The sequence below is a fragment of the Magnolia sinica genome, chromosome 1, assembly GCF_029962835.1.
Source record: "Magnolia sinica isolate HGM2019 chromosome 1, MsV1, whole genome shotgun sequence".
NCBI classification, from domain to species: Eukaryota; Viridiplantae; Streptophyta; class Magnoliopsida; order Magnoliales; family Magnoliaceae; genus Magnolia; species Magnolia sinica.
The window spans coordinates 3,237,874-3,245,064 of record NC_080573.1 but is presented as its reverse complement, the minus strand read 5'-3'; positions in this window follow the sequence as shown (position 1 = coordinate 3,245,064).

The following is a 7,191-nucleotide window of genomic DNA, read 5'->3' as shown; positions in this document are numbered from 1 at the left end:
GGGAGGAATAATAGGTAAGGGGACACCTATGTGATCAATCACAACCTCTAATTCATGAACATTTATTGGTCTAAATATGAGCACCGGGTACATTACATTTTCAGCCGTCCAATAAATGCCAACCAATATGAAAGCCAAGAAATCAAATAATTATAAAATTTTATTGATGATACATCTTAACTGGGACCCATCACTATGGCCGTTTAATTTGATTGACTTGTAACCATTTAATATGACTTGCTTGTACCGGGCGTGGATGCAGTTTGGCTACCCACGGAACCCCAAGGCCAGCTGGTGTCAAAGCTATGTTGGCCCCACCATGATATCAGTCTATTAATTTTTATTTTTTTCAGCTCATTGGATAACATGAGCCTAAAGTAAATCTAAATTTTAGGTAGACCACAACATTAAAAATAGCAAGGATTGAACATTTAACGTGGAAAACTTCTCAGGGCATAGAAGTCGAGCTGATATTTGTATTTTTCATCCAGGTTTGTGTGACCTTATCAACAAGTTGGATGGAAAATAAAAGTTTTTAATAAAGAGCATTGATGTGGGTTTAAGGGGTCGTTTGGCACCTTGGATTGGAGGGGATTAGAGGGGGTTTCAAATCCCCTTTGTTGTTTGGCAGCATAAAGCAACTGAGGATTGCCAATCCAGGGGGTTCCCAATCCCCTCTTTGAGGGGGTTTGTAATCCAAGGTGAGAGCTTGGATTACACCTAAAATCATTTCAATAGTTGCAGGTATAAATGTATGTCACTGTACACTATCATTCTACTGGGCACATGGCCCACTAACGATGATCAGCACCGTCCAAACATTGTTCATGTAGATCAGCACCGTCCAAATATTGTCCAGCACCATCCAAACATTGTCCATATTAATTAACGATTAAAAATCGTTGGTTAGTCACTCGGACATGATCTTGTGCTTGCGGTCCATCTGAGACTTGGAATTTCATCATTTTTAGGCAAAGCATATATTTTAGTGGGCTTATCACAACCATAGTGTCAAAAATTATATATCTCACTAATTAGGGATATTAAAGTTGATTTAGTAATTAAATTCAAACCCTCGTAAATATACCATGTATAGGTATTTTTGAATTAAAGTTGATTCACACTCCAGGGTGCCAAACACACCGAGAGGATTGCTAATCCAGGGGGTTTCCAATCCTCGGGGTTGCGAATCCAGGGGGTTCCAAATCTACGCTCCCAAACCGGCCCTAAATATTTTTTTTAATGATGAGCATTCAATCAATATTGTTTTCCTAAGGTGTGGTTCACTTGAGATTTAGATTTACCTCTTTTTGAGCTTATGCCGGCCGATATAGATCGACAGCATGGATAAAACACATACATATTGGGGCTCACACCAGCAAAACCGCGTCCGCCCGGCGTATGCAATGTTTATTTATCGTTTTGTTGACACGTCATTATATTCCTGTGGACGCTTTAACGCCCAAATGAAAACAGCTGCCATGTTTCTAGGAGCGCATTCTTATTTTACTCCGCCGGTTTTACAAAACCATCACCTGTCCAATCTACCCCGCCAGAAACCGCTTTTAGCAACCTCACTTTCTTTCCACCTCTATTTATAACCCTTCCTCATCACATCTGCAATTTGCAAATATTCGGATTCTTTTCGGAGCTTGAGATTTGAGAAAATGAGTAGCAGTAGTACACGTGCCTGCAAGCTGGAGTCGACCTTCAAATCCATGCAGGGAAACGCGGTGGCGGACTCTGGCAAGTCGAATCAGGTCAGGCGGTTTTCCGGCAGATCGGAAGCGGTACCTAAGATGACGAGCGGGGACGAGAAGCGGAGGCGAGAAGAGAAGGCCGAGAAGCTCATGCATTTGATTTGCTGGGGGCCCAACTTCTAGAAACCGACGAGGATTGCCAGTGACCCGGTGGGGCCCACCATCATGTATGTGTTTAATCCACTCGGTTCATCCGTTTTGCAGCTCATTTTAGGGCATCATTTCAAATTTGAGGCAGATCGGAAGCTCAAGTGGACCACACCACTAGAAACAGTGGAGAGTAGACAGCAGCCGTTGAAAACTTCCTGCGGACCACGGAAGTTTCGGACCAAGCAGAATCGTGGTGGGCCCTAGGAAGGTTTCAACGGCGGGCGTCATTATCCCCGCTGTTTCTTATGGTGTGGTCTCCTTGATATTTTGTATCGGTCTATTTTTGCGATCGTGCCCTATCTCGAAACGGATGGACGGTGCCGATGGAACACATAGATCACGGTGGCCCCACAGAGTTAAGTCACCAGGCAATGGTCTACACAATACTTGTACACGTGGCATATTTAATTCATAATGTACCGGTGGAAATTATTATTTTAAGTCACACTCTCAAAATGGGATTGTCAGAGCAATTTCAGCCACTGATTCATGTAATATTGTTTCTTGAAATGATACCATTGGATTTTATTTTTTTTAACCATCCAATAAATATCCACAAATACTTAGTCAAAAAGGCATTACTTTCGGTGCATGATACATCTAAACTGGGACCCATGACAGTTTAATTTCTATGTACATGTGTATCATTTGTCACACTCCGCCAAAGTATTAAAGATTTTCTGGAAAAATCAAGAAAATATATTTGAAACTTTATAAAGTTTTATGCTTCCCATACTACAATTAAAATCTATATACTTATTATCTATTAATTTGTTCAGAAATGATTAAATTGTAAAAATAATTGTTTCTAAGTTATATTCCAAAAATTAAAATTTCTTTAGCAATCTTAATTATCAATGTGGGGATACTTGTTTATTAAAGTAAGACTAAGAGATATTTTATTTTAAATATCTAATAAATGCCCCCATGGTATGAGGGCTAGATGATTAAATAAGCATGATTTTTAAGTACATGACACATCTTAACCAGTATTCATTACTAAGTTAATATATTTTTCTAATTGTTATGGGCCATGTATGCAATTCCTAAGGGTATGCCTATCATCCATTACACTCTGGAGTATTAGGTGTTATTTGGCCCATTAATGGCATTAGGTGGTAAACTAACAATCAATGGAAATTGCACCTTCTTTTTTAGTGTTTGGCACCATGTGACATGGTAGATGAAAAGTTGTTTTTAGGTTTGTTTTAAATTTTATTTTATTTTATTTTATTTATTTATTTATTTTTGCTATGACCCATGTGATTTGGAGTGAAATGCCTCTGTTGACTTCCCGTAACAAATGTGTTGTGTTAGGTTATTGATATGTCGTACACATGCTATGTCGATGATACATCACAATAGGTCAATTTTCAGTCATCACTAAAATCATAATAATAAAATGATCCAAACTATTCAAACGTTGGTCATTCGATGGACAGTTCACAAAATTGGTGATTTATATTATCCAGGATCCTTAAGTTTGTTGCTCGATTGGGTTTTAGAATTTCCCCATTTTTAGCAAAAGCATATTTTTCAACAGATTTATCATAATAATTCTTTCAAAAGTTACATATGAACACTAATTTGAGATATTAAAGTTGATTTACTCTATCAAATTTAAGTTTATGAGATTATAAGATTGCCAAACACAATTTTTGGAATCTAATGACCTCCAATTATAATCTAACAAACACAATTAAATTCTAATTTATATGGATTTCATAATAATTGTGATTTTGGATCATAATTTATACCAAATACAAGCTATGGCCTTTAAAGTTTTTTCTCTGCCAAAGAGTCCTATTGGCAAAGGAGTTCATTTGCCTTCATTGAGACTTAGAATCTAAAGCATGCCACCGCCCACTAGGCCCACTAGGCCCACAAGCTAAGTTGTTTAATAATCGAAGCCATCTATGATGTTAAATATTTTTCATACAGGTTACCTTAAGAAAATTTATGCTGAATGTATTACTGAGACTATAACACTCTTTGGATAAATTTTGAATAACTAAAGTTGAATTTTCAGTGCCAAATTAAATGTCAGGATAATCACTAAAGTGGTAATTGAAAAATAGGGGACGTGGATTGTGTATTGATAGCGTCAGTAGCAAGGTGGTTACTGATAGTGATTCATGGGCCCCACATGATATGTGTGTGCGTGCACGTGTGTGTTTTATCCAAATTGTCTATCTATTTTTCCGTATCATTATAAAGCATGAGCCTAAAAATGAAAGGGATCTAAATCTCTTCGGACCACACCACAAAAAAATAATGGAAATTGAATGCCCACCATTGAAAACTTCCTAGGGCTCACTGTAATGTTTATTTGTTATCCATCTTATTGATTAGTTCACACAACACCTAAATGAAGAGAAAACACAAATATCCGCTTATTCTATAACTTTTGTGGCCCCTAAGAAGTTTGTAATGGTGAGTGTTTAATTATTATTCTTTCTTGTGGTATGGTCCATATAAGATTTGAATATACCTATTTTTACACTCATGCCATAAAATAGTCTATAAAATGGATGGAAGGCGTGGATAGGATGCATACATCATGGTAGGGCCCACATAGCACTATAAGTAGCCACCTCACTCAATAGGCAATTTGCATTGGAGAATGGATTATAATTATCTATAGTATTAAGAATATGAAGGATTCAAATCACAGTACAATCTCAGCATGTGTGTCTCGGTGACGCAACACATACGGTTATATACGAAGGCCAAACAACCACTTGGTATTTTTTTTAATTGAAGTCACTTCCTCAAGCTCATTTAGAATGAACTTGTTCTAAACATGTTACGTTGGGGCCTATTAGGTGTTTGCTTAACATCCAATCTGTCCAACATAGTTGGCCCACTATTGTACCATATTTCTGACTATTTTTAAGATAGCTAATTAGAGAAAGACAAGTATTATTGCACGGGAATGTATAGCATGTGAAAGATCTTTGGAGATATTTAGAGTATTTTTTTATTATTATTATTTTTTTTATGAAATCATAGTTGGTACTGAGCTGGATGATACACATCATCTAAGGACGAGGCACCACCAAAAAGTCTAAGAGACTGAAAGCGATTGAGCGGAAAAGAACAATTAGAGGAACATGTTTCATTGCATGAGAATATATAGCATGCGAAATATCTTTGAAAATATTTAAAATGTTTTTTATAGAATCACATCTAGCGCTGAGTTGGATGATACACATCATCTGATAACAAGGCATGGTCAAGATCTAAGAGGTGGGAAGCGATTGAGTGGAAAAGAATGATCAGAGAGATATGTGTCAAAAGGTGGGAAGCGATTGAGTGGAAAAGAATGATCAGAGAGATATGTGTCAAAAGGAGAAGGAAGAATATGAAAACCGATGTGGCAACAAGTAGTCTCATATCCATCTAACAAACCAATTAAATTTATTTTTCCTTATCTTATCAAAAGCTTTATCTTAAGAATAGGGGTAATGTTTAGTGAAAATTTTTATTTGTAATCTAAGTCTATACTTTTGCGTTATATTATTCTTATCATCAATACAATTATTTCATCTTTTAGAAATGAATCTTATAATTGCTCCATGTAATTGACTGTAAATATTTTATTTTTGATTGATTGTTTTCGCTTATATATATATATATATCCTTTTATACAGAAGTCAAAGTGCAACCTATCTTTAGAAGAAAAACACCCAATCATCTAAGTATCCTACAACTATTTTGTGAGTGGTTGAATAAGCTATCAATCTTCTCAAATCTTGGTCATATATGATCGTATTAGATATATTTGCCTATCTTGGTGCTTAGGGTCAAATTGTTCAGTTTGAATAGAGCTGCACAATCAATTCTAGCATACCCACGCACTCCACACGTGACCAAAAACAAATCGAGAACAAACACTAGATGCCCCGAAAATAGGCTAATCCAATTATTGGCTTGATTTTTGAGCCATTGTATCATTGGGTGAGGCTTAACAAGTATGTCCAATAGAAGCAACAGTGCATATGCAGGAAAATGACTCTGAAAAGCAGGTCAATAAAAGTTTTAGTAGCTGGTAGACAGTCTGTAGAGATGAACCTTTAAGCATTGACTTGTAAAGGGCCCTGTCTCCACATCTAGACCATTTAATTTACAGAATAAGCTTCATTTGTGCACGTGGACAATAGAATTTTACTTCCAGAACTTTTCAAGTAAAACCGTATTATGACTGAAAGAATCCGTTGGCAATGACCATATGCACGGTCTAGAGTAACTACTGCCGTGTTGAATTTTTTTTTCCATGGAGTCGCTGAATGTGTGTTAGTCCATTCATTAAAAGTGGGTCATACATATAGGTTGAGTTAGACCGTCAAGCCACCCATGAATATACCAGCCTCTTTTCGAGGAAAGGAGTTCTTCATGGCTGGCCGTGTTTTGCACGGTCAGATGCGCTTTACAAGTGAAAAGTTACAGGGATGATGGGGCTGTATGCAAGGTTTGCAAAGACAGCTGTAGGTGATCAGCTTTCTTTTTTTATTTGTCTATCATGTCAGATCACTGACCAAAATGTCAGGACTTAGTCCATTTGTAAGATTTTGGGCATATGATGCAGTGAAGTTGGACCATCACATGAACGGTTTGGATTACCAAAACATAGGATATGGACCAAGTACATGGTACGCAACTACACTATAATATGAGTTGGAACATGAATTAATTACTTGGGCCCATCCACCGTGTGTAAGAATCTTATAAGGTGGGCCTTGTTGATCAACGGTATAGATTTACCTAAAGGTCGAATAATGTAATCGGGTGCACCTATAGGCCCCACTAAGTGGTTTCAAACTCCCCTGCCTTCTCAAGTATAAATAAAGCAGATCTGGGTACCAATCCTACACCATTGATAGAAGTGGTAGTCACATCCCATATTCTCTAAAGGGTGCAAGGAAAGGAAGATACCGGCCATATGATCCCTCAATAATGGCATCGCAGATAAGTAAGTCATCCCTATCTGTTTGATCTCCATATCCAATGCACAGGCATGATCCTATTAGTATTCAACGCGAGTAATTTACAAGAAGTGCATGGGGAATTTAAATTGCCCATTTAGTGGGTTTCCCAATGGTAATAGTACGCCTAGGGAATCATTTTGATCAAAAGATCAGACAGGACACACTAGAACTAATGTACATTACATCTCAAACTTGTATATTCACTTGTTGTAATTCAAGAGTTTGAAAGGGCTCGGGCTTTTTTGTATCTCTTCTTCCTTGTAGGGTGAACCTAATGGCTGGTGTGGGTGACA